The sequence below is a fragment of the Mus musculus genome, chromosome 7, assembly GCF_000001635.26.
Source record: "Mus musculus strain C57BL/6J chromosome 7, GRCm38.p6 C57BL/6J".
Taxonomy (NCBI): domain Eukaryota; kingdom Metazoa; phylum Chordata; class Mammalia; order Rodentia; family Muridae; genus Mus; species Mus musculus.
In genome coordinates, this window is record NC_000073.6 from 143,276,815 (window position 1) to 143,296,861 (window position 20,047).

A 20,047-nucleotide genomic window follows, 5' to 3' on the forward strand; every position below is an offset into this window, starting at 1 on the left:
CCAACAATCCTCCTAGCTATCTATCAACAGGTACTGTTACAGGCGGGAATGCAGTTACACCCACCTTTTGACATGGGAGCTGAGATCCTAACTCAGGTCCTCATGTTTGCATGCCAAGCCCTCTTACTCACTGAGCCATCTCTCCACCATGAGGGTTTTATCCTTTATAAATACCTAAAACATTTGGTTTGGGTCATTAAAAACACTTTTTCCCACTGTTTCTTGGATATTGCTTTTTTTTTTTTTTTTTTTTTTACAAAGTCAGTTCTTTCAGTCTGGTTATTTGAGGGGTTTGTATCAGATCTGGAAATAAGCTCACTGTGTGACTGTCTTAATGAAGTCTCCCGTGTTTTCTATCATCTTTTATTTCATGCTTTATGTTTATATTATTTGTTTATCTGGATTTGGAATAGTTAAAAAGCCGACTTATTTTCCACAGTTATATGGTTGTTTCAACACTAAACTTACATCTTTGCTCTGCTGGTTTTAACAGCTATCTTGATTGTATTTCCTGATTTTGTGTCTGTTTCCAGGCTCTACTTAGAACTATACTGGTCCTGCTGGTGTTATTATATAACTTTATGAGATGTCCTTCTGTGTGTCATGGCTTCTTCGTACATTATCAAAACCCAGGTGGCATGAAGTGTTCATTCACAATGTATCAACTAGTGAGTGGCTCCCAGACTGGCCTGTGAGCTAAGCATGGCTATGGCTATGAGTGACACACATCCTTAACTCCTGACTTAGTCCTCAATAGCTAACCATGTTCAGGGACCATGAGAACTTATCTTAGAGGCTCCCTCATAAGGCAACATCCAAAGAGTATGTTATGGCCAGACACAGGAGCCATCTGGGTACATATCTAATCATGCTTTAGGGCCATCGTAAGACAATTTATCACATTCGGAGAAAACAGGAGAACAATGTGTAATTCAAGGCAAAGGGTTAGAGGTTTTGTCTTTTGGGTTTTGAGTACAAGTAGAGTTCAGCACACTTAGCTAGCATGTGGGAGGCCCTGGGTTCAGTCCCTAGAAATTGCCCTTCCCGCCCCCCCCAAAAAAACTTTTAAAAGTACCATAATCTTAACATATAGCCCAGTCTCTCCCCTAAATTCTGTCACCAAAAGGAGGGGGTGCACCAGACAGTGCTATTATAATCTATACAGGTAAAAATGGCTCCACAGCATGATCTGTAAAGCAAGGACTCAGTCCCTTTCTCAGCTGGGCCACCAGGGACAATTATGTTTTTCCAACCTTGTCCATGGCTGGGAGGAATGCCACACCCACTACTTGATTGGTGCTTCTATTTCAGGATGTGCAACTAAAATGTTACATGGTCAAAAAGCAGGTCCTGAAGCTATAAACCAAATTTTAATCCAGGCTTCACCACTTCTTCCTTCATTCTAGACCTTCGGTCTATAAAATCATACTAAAAGAACATTCTTCCTGAGTTGTTCAGAGGTGAAATGTATTAATATGGAACCATGTAGAAAGGTGTTCGACATGGGTTGTCTGCTGTGCTCCTTAAATGCATTTTCCATCACAAGGCATCAGCTTACCTTTCATCACCTACAACCCACATTCTCCATGCTTGGCAAGGCCGTGGAGAGGGAAGTCTGGTTGAATAGCATCAGTGTCAGAAGCAAGGCAGATGCAGCCCCTTATGGTTATTCAGAATGGGAGCATAATCTTAGAAATCATTGCCTTTCTCACCTTGACAGAAGAATCGCCCTACCATGATGAGGGGGTAGGGGTGAGGTCAGACTACAGAGGTACAGGGGTGGCTCCAGGTGCTTCAGAAACATGGGACATGCCACATTTTCCACAAGACTTAGCATAACTCACCTGTGTGTAACCTTCCTTATTGTGCTGATATTTTAGATGAAAGAAGAATCACCTTGGTAAATAGAAAACGTCCATTCATAAGGAGAAGTCGCTGTTCCCAATGCTCAAGTGAACTAGAAAGTCTCTATATTGTTTAACTCTTTACCCACCCACCTATCTTCCTCTTACATTTTTTAATTCACCTCTTGGTATCTTTAAGTGTACTACTGACTTAAGCGAGATGTAACTTTTTAAGCACTCCATTCTAAGGTAACCACAGATTGACATATGCCTGTAAACAATAGCAAAGAGATTCCCTATACTCTTTGACCAGTTTCCTCCAGCAACATACTTAGAACTATAGAAACGTATCAAGCTTAGGGTACAGTACCAATGCAGAATGTTTCTGTGGCCTCAAGGGCCCCTATGTACAGCCACTTTATGGTACCTCAGGCTTTCCAGCCCTACTTTCCTGATCCCCTGGCAATTACTAGCCTGTACGTCACTGAAATTTGTTTGTTCCTTTGAGTCAAGGTTTCATTATATACCCTGACTGAAACTCAGAGATTCACCTGCCCCTGCCCCTGCCCCTGCCCCTGAATGCTGGGATTAAAGGCATATACTGCCACACATGGCATTATAGCAATGTTACATGAATTGAGCCAAGCAGCATGCCATCTTTAAAAGAAAATGAAGCCCTCCGTCTGCCCACCTCTGAGGCTCACCCAGGTTGTATATGTTTTTGCATCCTGCTATGATCTTAATTCAGGTCTATACATTTTTTTAAACTGCCAGACCTTCTTGGCTAATATGTAAGAGTTTTATATTAGCCATCATAGGTTTGTTAGATGTGTGTTCTTTTATTATGTAGCACTGTCAGATTAACACACCAATGGAATTTTTTTTCTTCTCGCTGTGGCCCCACTACCAGTGGAATTTTTACTTCAAGACTTTACAACAGTATTTTAGAAAATGTCATTAAGAACGTGTGTGTATACATACACATACACATATACATACACATACAAAGAGAGAGAGAGAGAGAAAGAGAAAATTCTATAATTCTATTCTCAATGCTGGGGGACGGGTGGATTCCAAGGATTCCAAGGAATGTGCTTTTATATTATGTTAAGGGAAGGTGGGAGGCTAGAAAGAAGCCCACTAGCTTTGACAGAAGGTAGACTAGATGCAGACCTAGCACTTAGGAGGCAGAAGCAGGATGCTCTCTTCTGTGAGTTCCAGGACAAACCATTCTCCTCTGTTTTGTCTGTCTCTCCAACCCTGGGACCCCTAGTTGTATAACTCATTCTTCACCCCCATGTGAAGGCTCGTGGGGCTAAGCTAACTCAGATAAAGATTGGCGATTTCTGTGAGCGCTCTGGAAACAATGGAACCAGTTGACCTTACCATCCTCAGACTCTGGGTAGGAAGTTAGGCTTTGGTGGTCCCCACTAGGATACCATGAAGCCTAGAAAGAATTTTATCTTCCCCAGGATATTTCTGGAGATTTTTAGCTGTGCCCTACAAATAAATGTGTACACAAATGATGGACATGCATACATATACAATGTACTCATCTCCAAAAGGTAGCTCTGAGTGCCGGTTCTAGGCTGAGCCAAGCTGTTCTATGACAGACACAGGCTCCTGGAGCCGAAAGAAGCCAGAAAACTCTACAACATCCTGAGCATGGGTAGAGGAAAGCCTTCTCTTTTCTTCTGAGTACTAGGCCTCACTAGAGCTTGCCCATGCATCCAGAAGGAGTCCTAGGGGCAGGAGTAACAGGAGAGTCCCGATTTTACCAACTGGGTATTTCAAAAGAACCACCACTCTAGTGTTTAAGGAGAAAACATGCTCACTCCGAGCACAATGTCAGTCTAAAGAATAATCCTGAGCTAATACTACTTAAGAGTTCTCAGGCATTATGCTGAGGGCTTTATACATATAACTTCACTAATCCTCACGGCAGCTTCTGACATATGAATACTATCTACCATTTCTGATTTAGAGATAAACTGAAACTAGAGTGATCAAGTCTGGGGCCCAGGTCACAAAGCCAGGGAATAGTCGATCTGCCGAAGGTGCCCAGCTCCTGTAACATTCTCTTGGCGTCATCTTTAAACGTGCTAAGCTCTCCTCTGACTTTCACCTTCACAAGCTAGGGCTGATTTTAGGCTGAAACGTGCCTAGGCTATTTCTCAGCTTCAGACTGAACCATGGAGAACTGCACCCCCATCCCTCATTTTTAATGTATAACCGCATGTTTGTGGTAACAAGTTTACTGACTTTCTCTGTCAATTCCATTCAAGGTCCATGAGGGCAGATACTGACCACTTCCATTCAGTGTTTTATATTCTGTGCTTAATCTACTCAGAGCACATCAGGAACCTTCAGTGAATGTTTGATGAAGAAATAAATAAATGAATATGTAAATGACTGAGGTTTCCCATGCAATCAGTTAGGTTCTCCTAGGACCCAGCCTGGGGCTGGGAAGGCTGCTTTGGACCCTGTTAATGCCAGGAACATCTTTTTTTTTTTTTTTTTTTTTTGAGACAGGGTTTCTCTGTGTAGCTCTGGCTGTCCTGGAACTCACTCTATAGACCAGGCTGGCCTCAAACTCAGAAATCCGCCTGCCAGGAACATCTTGAAGGGACGGTACAGCTTCAAAGCTCCCTGGCAGGGTTCTATCCATGGGGCCTGGGGCCCCAGAGTTCTCCAGAAGCTATCTTATCACCATTCTCTACAATGCACCCCTTTCTGCCTGCTGTTCTAGAAATGTAGGCACCAATGAAATACAGTAATTTTTGATGATTCTCTTAGAAGGGTTTCACATGGAAGGAACCATCTTGGTTTTGTGAATATGTAACTCCAGTTCCAGGGGCTCTGGTGCCCTTTCCTGGCCTCTGTGGGTTCCATGTATGCATGTTATACACAGACATACATGTGGGCAAACACTAATACACATAAAATAAAAATAAATCTTTAAAAAAAAAAAACCTGTGGATCAAGGCTTGGGGCAGCAGCTATTTCTAGGTCACAGCAGCAACCTCTGGCAGCTAGGTACATACAGGAAACCTACTCTACTGTTTAAAGAAAACACACTGTTGCCTTAGGGCTGGTAGATCATGCCACATGTGTGTGTGTATGTATACCCTCAGCACTGGGTAGGACTAGCTAGGCTAACTCCAAAGCACAGCAACAGGCCAGTCTTAGGAATGAACCAGCACCAAGTCTGAGAGTTCCCACTGAAGGCTTCTATGGATAATGGGGCTGGAAGTGAAGGATGGAGCACTCCAGAACTGTCAGTCTGAAGGACTGGCAAGACCAGGCACATAGAGGCCAGATTCTCCTTGATGCACATGAGGCCATCATATCTGCCACACTACTGTCTGCAAATGCTAGTTCCTGAGGCCCTGGGTGCTTGCTAAAATGCTGTGCTTTTCTTAGGAATGGGTAACTGTCGTGGAGGAGGAGGAGGAATTGCATTCGATTCCATCAACGAAGGTTTTCCTATTGAAACATGACTTGTTAAAGCAGAGGCTTAGTTCAGAGTAAACATTTCACAGTGCTAAGGAGAAGTGGAGATTTATGAGCTAGAGCAAGCCTCAGGCATCAGTAGAAACCTTCCTGCTATCCAGCAGCACACACACTGCCCTGGAGTACCAGCATCTCAGATGTTGTTCCCATAGCTGAAGGAACACCTCTAATAACTTTCCTGACTCTCTCTGTGTGGATCAGAAGCCTCTAAGACCCTGAGCCTCTTTGTTCTCTCTCTGGGTTCTTGTGGATCCACTAGGCCTCCAGGGCTAGCCTCTCGCTCCATGGCCCAAATGTGTTCATAACCAGATTGTGTTAGGTGATTCTCTCTGGCCATCATTCACAGTTGCCTCTTCTAAGCCAGACAGCCAACGATATACACTGACGTTTTCCTGGTAAGACAAAGCTTGATGACTGCCTTGGCTTCTTCGAATTGGAAAGAACTTCCTTGTCAACTTGCCTTGCCTATCACTACATGGTTCAGAGGAAAAGACTCACTAGCTGGCACAGCCACTTCAAATCTGTCACACCAGCTCTTACGGGAATGGCTCCCCTTGAAGAATGGAGCATACCATGAGACTTAGGAAGACATGGTCCTCCCAGTTCTTAATCGGGCACTGTCTATTATTGACTTTACCCAGTCCAAATAGTTTAGCCCACTCTTGTCATTTCCGTCTCTCTTCGGAGTGGCATGTGGTGAGATAAGGGCCTAGGCCAGCCAAAGACAAGATATAGAGGAACAGATGGGTAAACCCCCCAGCGCCATCTTTTTTCATGTGGGAATGAGAAGCAAAATGTGGCTTTCTGACCAACCTCCACCTTTCCACTTCTAGGTACTAGAAAAGCAACAGGTCTACCTTCTCTGTGTCCCTTAAGTGACTTTGGCAGAAATGAGAAACAGCCCCCCACCTCCATCTGTAGAACAAACAGTACTTGAAGATAGCCTTGTGGGAGTCGGGACCCAACTGAGTCCTTGCTTTGGCTGAGAGAAGACCTCAGCTAAGGCACAATCACATGTCAAAGCTCAATATGTCTTCACCAGGGCCTCCCACAATTCAGTCTGCTACAAAAGCCACATTGGTACTTAGGTTTCTCTAAAGATTTTTTTCCTACTTTTTCCATAATCATAGAGTAGGGCAGCGTTGACAGGAACACAGGAAGCACAAGCCTAAGGCCTGGCTTGCTATCTCACTTCTGATATTTTCTATGCCTTTGTTGGATCTCACTATGTCTAATCCTGCCCTCTAAGCCTGCTCCAGCCTAGTTGTGTGACCAGACCCTGACAGGATGGAGCAGGCAAGCATCTCGTCTCATCTCATCAGGTAGTGCTGCTGGCCCTGGACATCCTTGAAACCATACTGCATTCTCTTTGGCCCATCCTGTGAGTTCTAGGCTGAAGAGGGAAACATGCTCACTATGACTTACCAGGCCTAAGGTTGCTGTGACTCAGAAAAACCTGACAGTCTAACTCTTGAGGGACAGGATTAGATATCCTGAGTAGTGTAGAGTATTTAGCCTACAAATTGTGCATGGAGATCTGAGAGCCAGAAGCTGCCAAAAGCCCATGTTAGTCAAAGGGGGGAGGGTACCCTGGTTTAGCATAAATGTTGACTTCTATTTCTGGACTTCCTGTTCCCTTAGCTTGGGAGGTGCTGAAACCCTTGAGGACTTGGGACAGTCTAGGATAGCCTGGGCTGTGCTGAGCTGCTACGGAGGCTGGAGTGTGCACTCCACAAAAGGCCTGGGGGATAAGCAGCTGATAGAGAAAAGGCAGGCAGTCTTCTCTCTACCTTTCTTGGGTCCCCACACAAATTGTGATCTCCCCTGGCTAGCTAGATCTCAGGGGACCTCGAGGTAGTATTCTGCTAGGGTGAGAAATGCTAAGATTTCAAACCAGTCGTCAGCACGTCATGAGGATAGGGAACTCCTCAAGTGGCTAGCCATGCCCCAATGCCAATGAGCCCTTCATGGCACCATCAGGCTGCAAATCAAACACTGGTTCCTGAGGGTTCCTGGTTCCTCAAAAGCCAGAGTGGGGTATCTATCCTGTGGATATTGTTGGTAGGATGGAAAATCCCCAGCCCAGCCAGCTGAGCCAAGCTGCTGCTTTTCTCCCACTCACTGGGGGTCAGCAGGGAATGCTTCCAGTTTCCCTTTGATGTCTCCCTGAAGGAGGGCAGGGTGAGCACCCCTCTGCACTCTGCAAGGCACAAGCTGGGTTAGGCTCTGCTTGAGAGGAGACATTGGCACTTCTGCCATCACAGTATACTGGAGTCAGGCAAGGGACCCAACGGTGGGGGGAGGGGGGGCAAAGAGGAAGGCAGAAGTGGGGAGACAGAGAGCAAGGTAGAGTCTCCTGGATCTTCCCAGAGAGTTCTTGGGGAGGCTGAACGAGGGTCTCCTCTAAATGTATTCACACAAGGCTGCTAGGACTGGAAGAAAGGCACTGTATAAAGCCATTGTTTAGACTAAAAGCTAGAATCCAACCTGAGCAGCCTGACTCTGAGTTCCCTCAGGGCTGTCATACCATACATCTCCTTATTCCCGACAGCCAGATAGCCTGCCCCCACCCCCACCCCAAAAACATAGGTGCTGGAGGTAGGGAAGCAAAATACAAGGCCAGATATAAAGCAGGGAGCTGAATGCAAATGGAGGATCCCTCCACACAGGTGCCTCACTACGCTTGTACCTAAGGCTGTAGTCTTCAAACCCTAAACCAGGGTGTAAGGTGATTTCTGTGTCTTTAAGGGGCAGTTACTTTCTCCTCTAGTGGCTCTTGTGCCTGAGAAGAGGGTGGAATGCCTGCCTGTCTTCACGGGAAGGCTTTTAAACCCTCCACTCTCCCTTTTATGTGAAAACTGTTTAACTGGCTGACTTTGATGCAGCAGGCTAAGCCCAGCAGCAGCTTTGAAGTCAGCCCTGCAGATGGAGGGTTCTACCAGCCTTGCAATAATCTCTCATTGCACCCTGCAACTCAGTGCCACCCTCAGGTTATCCCTCTAGAACTTAAGGCCTTTCACATGGCTTTGGGTAGAAGTGGCCCATGGGAAGAAGCCCACCCATAGGAAAAAGGGAATGAGGAGGACAGCATCATGTAGGGCTGATGGCCCTAAAGACTACAACTACAGCCTTGTCTCTTGGCAGCCTCTGGAGAGGGCAGTACTGTTCCTTGCCCTCTGCCCAGTATCTCAGCATTTAGGCCTCTCTGGGAGGAACAGAATGAATGACAAACCAAGAAGAATATAAACATTTGCTGTAGCGGCTATTTTCCAGATTCTTGATGTTTAGGTGGTCTTAGAAACAGAATGGAGAGGAGACATACAGCCCACTGAGGAAAATCAGGGCAGGAGGAGTGGGGGCTAAGGGCATCTGTTCTTTGCATTTGGATCACACCCATTTGTTTATACCAAGTTAGTGGCCGGACATTTTGGTACTGAAGCAGCCCACCAGGCAGGAAGAGGAAGTGGTACCTTATCACGGTGGCCTGTGGCCTTTCCATTTACCCAGGATGGCATTTATACGCACCCACACCTCTACATCCAACCTACTCTTGGGATAGCCTCCAACTGCTCCAAACCTGGGCTGCCTTTCTCAACAGTGATAGCTGTGACTTCCCAAGCAGGGACCCAGGAAAACAGGGGCTGCCTCTCTAGCCCTCCACAGACTGCTTCTATGAAAACATAAATCCAAGAGCACTCTGTCAAGGTTACAGGCATGGAGCACTGGTTTCCCCAGAGGCAGGACTCTTGTCAGGCACCCAGTGGCCTCAAACAAGTCCTTCTATGTGGCTGAGTTTCTTCTTGCTTGCTATCCCCTTTCTTGTGGTGCTCTTGGGAGTACTAAATCGCATCCATAGAACATGAAGTCCACAAGGCCTAAAGGTAGTTAACGAGCACTGGAGCGGCTGGCATGACTGTCTGGCATGGGGCATATGACTGGTTGAGAGGCTACCTGCCTTCCTTAGAAAAGCTGGAATCACAGAGAGCTAGGGTGAGGTGGGTGACACCAGAAGGTGGGCTTCTTTGGTTGTCAGGCACAGTCATGGGGTCTAAGTAGGCCTCAGCATCTATTACAAGGTAGAGGCACCCAGGCTAAGAGGAGGTAAAACGGGAATGAGACTCAGTCTTGGGCCCTGGCTGGGAACAGGATGAATGTGTGTGACTTGGTTGTGTACAGTTGTGGCAGTACATGTAGCTATCAAATGCCATTTCTCAGAAGTCCCGAATGGCTAGTCCCGATAGGGTGTGACCCTAGAACCTTTAGGTACATATCCCTTGGCAGAAGGATTAATGGGAACACTGACCTCAGGCCTCAAGGAGGGGGTGCTTCCCTCCCACTGCTGGGAGCTTGTTTTTAACAGTCTGAGCCATCTTCCCCATCCGGGTTTTGCCATACAATCCCAGCTCTTTTATGCTGACCTGAAAGGTTCATTCAGGAATTAAGTAATATTAGCAAACCCCACTAAACCCTGGGCAAAGGGCAGAGGATGAAGCCTTGATCTGGCACCTGAGCGAGGGAGGTATCAGAGCCTCTACTCTAATGTACATCATTCCTAGACACATGAGGTAAAGGCTAGGCAGACGTGGTGTAGAGTTTGTGCTGACCTCTGGCCTCTGGCCTCTGAGCCTCTGGGAGGGGCACCCGGGGCTCAGCTGTGTTTAAAAATTACCAAGTAGAAGATATAGAGGACCCACAGTTAACCATTTTTTTTGCAGAACCTGTGAAGGCTGTTTGAACAGCTAATCAGGAACAATGACAAGAAAGAGACATCTTCCACACAGGGCTGTTGCCCCCTTGCACCTTGAACCCTGGACCTGCTCTGTTTGGTTTGGGCCTCTAGGTTTGAGCAGTAAAGCTCAGAAACTGCTAACTTTGGAGCCTCCCAAAATCTCCCTGCCCACTGCACACCCCTCCCCCAGTCTCTAGCGTTGGCAACCTCTTTGCTTTTCATCTCAGCCTATTCAAGGCCATTTGTTTGTTTTTTGTTTTTTTTTTTTTTAAAGCTTGCCCGGCTTTGCATTAAAATGGGTAGAAGGATTTTCCATCGTTCCAAGATTATGAAATACTTTAGCAAGGACGAGGCCTCCTGAGGGAGGTGACCCTCCCTGCACATTCTATGGAGAAATGTTCTTTTGCTACTCTTGATTCTAGGAATGCAGAGAGAAAACAGAACCACTGAGAAATAAGGCCTTCTCTCTAGTCACAGAGGAAGGCAAGTGTCATAGTCATACTGGCAGGAGGCACATTCTAGGCTGGTTGCTGTCCACTGCCAACCCTCATAAGACTAGAACATTGACTCCACATGACCTCTGCAAGAATGGGTTCCTCTTTCCTGTCCATCTATCCCCGGTCACCATGCTAGCTCTGCACCCAGTTTCACACCCACTAAGTAGTGCTGCCCTTCTTTCCCTACGCTGGTCCCTTCCCTCAGCATCAGGAGCTCCTGGACTGACAAAAACTAGCTTTCCAATAGCTGGACCCACCATATCTGTCACCTCATACTCCACTCCTCCAACTCATGCTCCACCCCAAACAAAAATTCTTCCAGTAGTGTAAACCTGAAACCCTGCAATCACTTCCAACGCCTTCTTTCCTAGCTGAGACCCAACTAGTCCACTACCAAGCCAGGCTGCTTACCCCCTCTACCCATTCCCTCCTTTTGTATTGTCACTCCTCTGGGAGGCCACAACACCTTCTGATAACCTCCATTCCCCTCCACTCAGGAGGAAGAGCCTTTTAAAATGTGGATTCCACTTAGTTCCCTGAGTGGAATGGGATCTAAATGGAATGGGAACTTAGAGCCTTAGCAGCTCTCAGTGGTCTCAGAACAAACCCAAGATCCTCACAGGAAGCAAGGACTGAAGATCTGTACCCAGGTTTAGAAAGCTAGCTTCTTTCTCTCGTGTTCCCTCCTCCACAGTGTCCTCTTGGTCTTAGTGCCTAACTAGGATCCCAGATGGGTTCTGGCTGGTTCCTAATAGTCCTTTCTCTATATCTCCAGACCTCAAAGAATATTCCCTTCAGTGTATAACAACACACAAGCACCATAGGACAGGCGTGACCTGACTCCTGTAAAATCCCTCCTCGAGACAGCTGTGCGATGCATGGTGGACTTTCAACAAGTATGTGTGGAATGGCTGAGTCTATAAAATGGAGCAATAATCACTTCCCTGCCTCCTACACATAATTCACTTCCTGGAAAGTCTCCGTACCGTGCAGACGCTATATACTGATTCAAAGTCAGCTACGGTGTAACCTTTGAATAACTAAGCATTCAGGCTGCCTATGCCTGTGCTGTGTTTCCTTTCATTAGACCAGATTCCCAGCTCCCAGAGAGAACAGGACCCAGAGTGCTTTGTAAGCAAGACCCTGCAGAGTGAAGAAACATTGATCCTTTAGTATATGTTAGGAGGTTGAGGGGATTAGATCTACTAATTGGCCATACTGAGGAATGGTTTCTTAATCCATAGAGCCATATGCTTCAAAACCTAACTTCCTGCCAGACCAGATAAGCCCTTATCCATGGTCCCCTGCTCACTCTTCTTTCTTTCCCCCTCCCCTGCTCACCTTTGCCCTCGCCCTCACCCTCACCCTCTCCCTCTCTCTCCCCCTCTCTCTCTTTCTCTCTCACGCGCGCCGCGCGCGCGCGTGCACACACACACAGAGAGAGAGAGAGAGAGAGAGAGAGAGAGAGAAAGAGAGAGAGAGAGAGAGAGAGAGAGAAAGGAAAGGGTAGATATTGGTCTATTGATTAATTCAAACCATCTTTATGCTCCAGTTAGACCCTCTTCTGGGAGGATCACATGGCAAGGCCCAGAGTCACCTGTATGAATACTAGACTGAACATTAGACTCAGATCCATATCCACTGTGATTGCCCCTGGAAGCCAGCAGGCTTCAACCACCCTCTGCTGAACCTCTGCTTATTTAGTACCTTCACCAGGCTTAGTTAACCTGGACAGCAGCCTGAGTAAGAAGGCCTGGATTTGAGCTAAGGGCAAACTAGTGGGCCTGGCCCTGCCCCTTCTCTATTGCAGAGCCTAATTGCCACAATTAGCATTATTAGGAGAAAGGCCCATTAGATCAGTTTCTTCCCCTGGCTAAGGCTACAACTGCTAGGGAGGGTGAGCTCAAGGCTCTTCAAGGAGCTGGGATTCTTCCATAAAGGAGGGCACATTTAAATTGCAAACAAGGGTCTCAGTCCCTAGGAAAGGCTCAGGGAAGCTTTCAGTTCCCAGTGGGAGAGGCTAGGAGAGTTCTGTGCTCTAATCTCTCAGGCCTTCCTGAAGACTCTGATCAGGACCCTGGGAGTCTGGACTCTGGCCACTGACCCAGACTTTCTGGGGCCAGGCAGCATAGAGGACCATGGCAAAGGCTGATATCAGAGGCAAGCACAGGGAAAGGAAACCCAGTATTAGAGGCCACCCACTTACTCTCCCAAGCAGCCTTCTCTGAGGCAAACCCTCTTCTCCTCCTAAGTGTACTGTAAACTTCTGGATCTATTGTTCACAAGAGCCACTTACTAGTCTGTACTAACTGGCAGCTGTGAGAAGACCCAACCCAGCCTCTTTCCAGGCCGGCTCCAAACTGGTAAAGCTGCAGGTGCCAATGCCTCACAACTGAGGCACTGCAGCTAAAGGATGGTTGTAACCGGGGTTAGGGATATCTCGGTGGCTAAGAATACTCACTGCTCTTGTAGAAAGAACCTACATTTGTCTCTCAGCACCCATGTGGCGGCTTACAACCCTCTGAAACTCCAGTTTCCAGGGGATTGATCCTTCCTTCTGTCCTCGGGGATGCCAGGCACATGCATGGTATACATACATGCATGCAGACAAGACATTCATCAACATAACAATAAGTAGGGTTCTGTTTGTTTGTTGATTTGTTTTAAGAATGTTGTAAAGATTTTAATGGAACCCCATGCATTGTGAGGACAGGATTACCTGTCAAAATATATTTACACCAATGAGCAGAGATGGAGGTGCTTCTATTATACAGGCATAGGCCAGGGTCGTCTTCATAGGGACCATAAGGGCATGGATTTAGTGCATTGCAGGATAAAGGCCAGGGTCCGCTGTGTTTAAAGGACCCTGTGTTTAAAGCTGAAAGGCTTTCTAGCTCCTTGCAACTAGTCTAAGGCAGACCTGGCAGGGAGTGCCCCCCCACCCCCACCCCAAGAGCTATGTGGTAACCTTGGGAGGCAGGTTTTGTTATCACAACTGTGAGGGGACTACTTGGACTAGGTAAATGCCATTTAGGCTGTGAAACATACTACAACACAGAGCACCCCTCTCCCCTCAACCCCCATCCTTCACCAAATAACACCAAGGTGGCAGTTAAGAAATCTTCACCACTTACTTTCTCACTGAATTCTGAAAGTGGAAGAACACTTTCCTGGCCTGCTCTTTCCTTTCATTTAACAAATCAATGAAGCCACTGACCAGAAATGTGTGAGATGCCTACAGAGTGCTAACCCTACAGAGAAGACACACACGCTCACCCAGGACCTCCCTTCTAGTGGAGGAGACAGGCAGCTAACTTAAGTGGACACGCCCAAGGAACAAGAATACCACAGTGTAGCCCATGCTTCTGAGACTGAGGTAGCAATTAGCTGAGGAGACTAATTGATATGGCAGGTTAGAAAAGGCACTTGCAGTGAGATATGAGAATTACAGGAAAATAAAAGTCAGGCAGAGTGGCTAACCTTAAGACCCTGAAGCGGGAGGAATACTTTGCTGATATAATAATAATAAAAAAAAAAATGTTGATATTGGGCTGGGGAGATGGTTCAGTAGCTACAGTACTTACTGGGAATCGTGATTGCTGGAAATCATGAGAACCTGAGCTCAGATCCCAAGCACACACATAAAATCCAGGTCTGGCAGCACATGACTGGGGTTCTAGGTTATAGACACTAAGTAAGATCCCAGGGGACTCACTGGCCAGCCAGTCAAAACAAAATGGTGGGCTCCAGGTTCAGTGAGAGCTCCTGTCTATAAAAAAGAAAGTGGAGAGTGATAGAGGAAGATACCTAGCATTGACCTCTGGACCCCACCCATGCATGCACCTAGAACACGTGTGCACAAAGAATGCTGCTGAGGCCCAAGCTCAGCAAGAGAAGAAGAAATGGTCAGAGCTCAGGGCAAGCCAACCTTGTAAAAAGCTGATGTTCCTAGAAATAGGAGTCTACAGAGGGTATCTGGCAGGTGAGTGATGGGTGCACATTCACTTCTTCATACTTGGCTCTTGGGTCCTGGTGCATAACACACAGAGTAAATCACAGCCTTCTGCCCATAAAATTGTTACTGTGAAAGGGTCTGTTTAAAAGGACCACTCTGCTCCTTCCATGCTTTTGCATCCTATCTCCATCCTGTAACCCCCACTCCCTTCCACTCAGACAGCTGCTCTGGAGTAGCTTATTAATATCATTGTACGTATGGACAGTATGCCCAGTTAGCGCAGGTCTGGGAGGGGTGTAATTTGAATTTAAACACCAAGGCAGGGACTGAAACCCTCCTTCTGTTTGCTGTCTGTGTCACTCAGCACCGTTTCCATGTGTCTCCATCTTGTGAAGTGTACATCTAGTCCCCTGCTTCTAACCACAGCAACCAGAGCCAAATGCCCACCACCCCACCACCCCCAGGCCATGCTGTGCTGAGCAGGCACACACAGCCTCTCCTTGTTCTGGGGGAGAACTGCTCCAGCATGTTTACTCAGGAGGGAAACTGTTGCGCCGCAGGTATAAAATATTTTATTTGAGGAAAAAAAATGCTGGCCAGCTTTCCAGAATGTCTGTGTCGGTCTCCCCTCTCACCTGCGGCAGGCGGGGAGTCTCGCTCCCTACCTTCTGCCAACACTTGGCATTATCCTACTTTCTAAGGGTTCTCAGAAGAAAAATAAATGTCACTTTGATTTGCATTTCTCTGGTGACTTCAGTTTGAGCATATCTTCACTGGTAACCCTCCTGCGAGTTTCTTGTCTTACCTTTTCCTCTGATTTGCTTTCTCGTCGTCTCAGCTGCTGCTCCCTGGTTTTAGTGTTCTGGTTATCTTGTAATTTGTCATGGGCAGAACTTTGCATGAGAAGGGATAAAAAGGCAAATCATGTCTTTCAATTATGGAACTAGTGGCACTGGCCATGATGGATTTGGTTCATAGAAATCCTTAATTTTTGCACCTATTCAAGTTCATAAATTTGAGTCTTGAGATTTATCCTACTTAAGACTTCCACCCTACCCTAGAAAATATTCTCTGTAGTTTTTCTTAATAAATAGCAACTACCTTTTACTTACAGTTTGGAGCTCCCCCTTTCTAAGGACTCTGAGTTCACAGGATGTTTCTCTTTTACTTGTTTTTTAACATCTTCCAAGGAGGTTCCACTGATATGTGGTGCCACTTTGATCACATGTCACCTTCCCCAGACTCGGGGCTGAGCTCACTGAGCTCTGTTCTGGGTCTCTGTCACTCCACCCTTCTGGCTGCTAAGCCATGGAATGTTTTTCAAAGTTCACTTGGCATTTGTACATCTTTCTCTTTCACATACATTTTTGAGGAAGAGATGTTAAATCCTCCAGCTAGAAGTCTGACTGCAATCTAACTAAATTTACAGATTTGCAAAATACTGAGGATTCTAACGCTAAATTTTCCAAGAAAACAAATGTCTCTGCACATCCAAATACCTTCCTTTATCTCCAATGGGAATTTACAGTTTTCCCAAAAACACTGTCTTAAAAAAAGACCAGACAATCTCGTTGCTATTCTAATTTGTATCTGAGTGCACTTCTTACATCTTTTACATCACTATTGTTATAAAGAAATGTGGGGTTTTAAAAATTTGTTTGTTTGGGTATACTGTATATACCCAAATAATTCTTTTGCTGCAAAACCTTATCTTTCAGGTAGTTCAGCAGTTTTCAAAGAAAAGTCCAAAGAAACTTCTGAGAAGCCTTCTCAGACCCTCCCAGGAAAGGTCACAGATGGTCTGAGGAATAAATACGCCCATAACTCATCTGCAGTCTCTATTTTGATTCTCACAAAGTCAGAGTTTTCCAGAGATATGACCTCCCTGGAATATACAATTATACAGCTCTATGTTTAAGCACATAATTTTAATGTCTAAGACTGTAACTACCAATAAATATAGTCCATCTTAAATAAATGTGGGGAGGGGGAGTTAATAATTTTTTAAGTACACAAAGATTGTAACATCAAAATGTTTGCAAACCCCAATGCAAATACAACTATTCTCTCTAAGTCATTAGTTTCGCTCTTCCTGCCACGGAAGTCTTACATCTCCATTTCTTTTCCTTATATTAGGAGGTGGCTAGGAAAATACCCTTGGCCTGCTCCTTATCTTACCAGGAATAATAGTTTTTAAGTTTACTTAAAAGTTAAATTTGGATATACACTGTATCAAGTTAGGGAAATTCTCTTCTAGTTTTTGGCTTCCTAAGTAATGTCCTTCCAGCCCCCTCAAATGCATACATAGGCGTCAAACCTCATCATGTAAATTTTCTGCCTCTATTGAGAAAACCATATGTTTTTTCTCCTGCAGTCTCTTAATACTGTGACTTACACGGATAGAGTTTCTGATATTGGATCATCTTTATATCCCAAGGAGAAATCCTACTTGTCTAAGAACTGTTGTTCAAAATTCTCTTGGATTCAGTTAGTTAATACTGTAAGTGGACCTTCATCTATGTTCACCAGGGAAGTGCCTCATAATTTTCTTTATTTGTGCTCTCCTTATTTGAATTTGGACATGCTCTGATTCGAAATTTTAAAAGATCCTTCTAGCTGGAGCACAAATCCCAAAACAGATCCACTTTTTTTCTTCAGTGTGTTTGGTAACACATTAAAATAGAACTATAATCAAGCAATCCAATCCTTTAAATTTTTCTCCTAGTATCTGGAAAACAGGTGCAGAAATGGATCATTTAAGACACCATAGAAATCTGGTTAATCCTGCCTGCCTGCTTTCCTTCAGCAAGTATTGCCTGAGGATGGCTGTGTATTAGGCCCATGGCTGGGTGGGGCAAGCTCTAGGGAACAGAACAGAAAAGGTTCCTTTTTGGTAGTGCCTAACAAAGGGCACACGGTATGAGAAAAGATTGTTAAATGCATATTATTTGTCCTTATTACTATTGAGAAATATTTTACACTTTTTAATCATTTAAGATAAGACTATTTTTACCTCTATGAATTACTTACTCCCTTTTATGCCCAGAAAGGTTACAGCGGAAAGCACTCCTCCCCATTTTACAGAAAAGGGAATGTGACCAACAAGAACAACAAAATGGAGGACTAAGGTTTGGGCCCTGGCCTTGGTCCTTTAAATCAACTCTGACCCACATGGGACCCCATGTCTCAAAATGTGATTCCCACTTGTTAAAAACCAGACTCTTTATACTTCAGTCCTGATCCCTACCTCAGACCATTATGCTCACACTCAAAACCAACTTTAATTCTTACTGTACTGCCCAGTCAGGTCCTGAATATAACTAGAAACCCTCAGTCTGGTCCCCAACAGAGACCTGAGCCTCTGGGATCTCAATTTAAAACCACAGAAAAGAATCAAATCCCAACTGAAAATCTGGAGGTAACTCCCAGTTCTGCTATTCCCCCAATTCAGACCTGATTCTGACTCTGCAGGTCTCAACGTGTGGGTCGTGACCCCTTTAGGCTTGAACAACCCTTTCATAGGGATCGCCTAAGACCATCGGAAAACACAGGTATTTACATAATGACTCATAACAGTAGCAACATTGCAGTTATGAGGTAGCAATGAAATTAATTTTATGGTTGGAGGTCACCACAACATGAGTAACTGTATTAAAGGGTCAAAGCACAAGGAAGGTTAAGAACCCACTGCAACCACTGCGGCCTCCACCCCAAGTTCCCAATCCCCCACACCTGAATTCCGAGTCGGCTCCAGACCCGAATCTCTACCCGATTCCAATCGTGACTCCACTCTAGACTCGGAACCACTGTAGACCCACACATACACACACCCAACTCGGATCCAAGAGCTAGATCACAACTCGGTTCAAAACTCCGAATAAGCAGCCTTCCCCAGCCTCAGTTCCACGATACCCTTCCCCCACCATGCGCGAACATTCCGAACGGAGCCCCTCACTCTCAGCATTAAAACAGCTACCACATAACAACACGTACTCCACTCACTACCTTGGTGCTGGCCACACCGGGCTACAAAGCTCAGGGGTCTCCAGACCCGATTCGGTTTCAGCTCCAGTGCGTTCTGACTCGGCCCGGGGTTTAGAATCCGAAGGCCTGAGCCGGTGTCCTAGGCCACTCACCTTGGGACTCGACCGACCTCGGGGCTCAAAGGGCCTCAAGACCACCCCTGCTTCTGTAAGCCTGGGCCACAAAGATGGGGACGTGGACGCAAAATACGAGAACTGAGCCACGGCCGTGAAACGAGGACCGGCCGTGAAACGAGGACCGAGCCGTAACTGCAAAACGAATACGGAGCCACTGCGGCAAAACGAAGATGGAGCCCAGCCGCGAAAGCGCGGCACGAATCACCTCTGCTTCTGGCCGTGAGTGCTTGCCGCGAGGAGGGGGAGGCTATGATGAGCGCGGCCACGCGGACTTGCGACTTGTGCCGTGCTGACTCAGAGAAGAAACCCGCGCTGAGAAAAAAACCATACCTAGGAGAACCATGCCGAGAAAAAGAAGCGCTGGGAACCAAGCTGAACAGAAAAGCTCTCCAAGTAGAATCACACAGAGGGAAAAGAAGCGTGTTGAAGAAAAACTGAGAGAACCCAGCAGGCTAAAAAAAAATGCTGAGAAGCCAAGTGGATCGCGCCAAGGCAGCCGACCGCGCTGGAGTGATCCGTGCTGAAACGATCCACACGGAAGTGACCCAATTGCTGAGGCAGATCGGACCATATCGCCGACCACCATGACGAAACAAGATAAGACCTCACCATGGAGGTCTAGGCTCAGGACAAACACTGAGGAGGATCGCGTTGAGCAAAGCACACTGAGGATGGCTAGTCGGGACTGAGGTGTAGTGCTCAAGTGATCCGAGCAGAGGCAGCTCCAAAAGAACTGTGGACAAATATGCTGAGGCTGGTGGCTGGCTGATATGACCTCACCGTGAAAAACCATGCAGAGGACGATCACACGGATGAAAACCACGCTGCTGAGACGAGCCACGCTGGGAAGGACCATGCAGAGAAAAGCACACTAAGGTGTACTAGACCGTAACCACGCCGAGGAGAAGCCCACCGAAGTAATCCAAAATGAGGCCGACCACACCGGGCCTGACTGGACCAAAATGCACCATCATAGACCACGCGGAGGGGCGCCGCAAGGAAAGCTGCGCAGACGTGCTGAGGCAACTGTTCCTCCTAGCGACAACGGCTAGGCCACCTACCAAGACCTTGGTGACGTGGCAGCCACGACACTGTTGATTGGACAGATGCTGAATAATGACTAGGGAGCTCTTCCTCATGATAGGCTGGATACAGATAGCTCTGTGCTGACTATTTTTATTGGCCAAGAGGAAACAGCCTGATGTCTCCAGCATTTGGATTGGGTGAGCTTGTACAGGATTGTACGACCTAGCCTGCTGGGTCCACCACCCCTTAAGGCCTACCTTCCTCATCCCTTCCTAGCTGAACCTGGGGTTCTTAACTCTGAATAAGTGTGAGACCAACCTCAA

At 46.4% G+C, this 20,047-nt stretch overlaps 1 protein-coding gene and 1 long non-coding RNA gene across 8 annotated transcripts in view; one reads left to right on the forward strand and one right to left on the reverse strand.

Annotated features, from left to right (window-relative positions):
• The window catches only part of Kcnq1ot1 (KCNQ1 overlapping transcript 1), an 83,437-nt gene extending 63,704 nt beyond the window's left edge, over nt 1–19,733 (reverse strand). Inside the window, exon 1 of the long non-coding RNA NR_001461.5 lies at nt 1–19,733. This exon is cut by the window's left edge and continues 63,704 nt beyond it. This is a non-coding gene — a long non-coding RNA (KCNQ1 overlapping transcript 1).
• Kcnq1 (potassium voltage-gated channel, subfamily Q, member 1) overlaps nt 1–20,047 on the forward strand; it is a 320,174-nt gene that overhangs the window by 169,938 nt on the left and 130,189 nt on the right. The window lies entirely within an intron of this gene.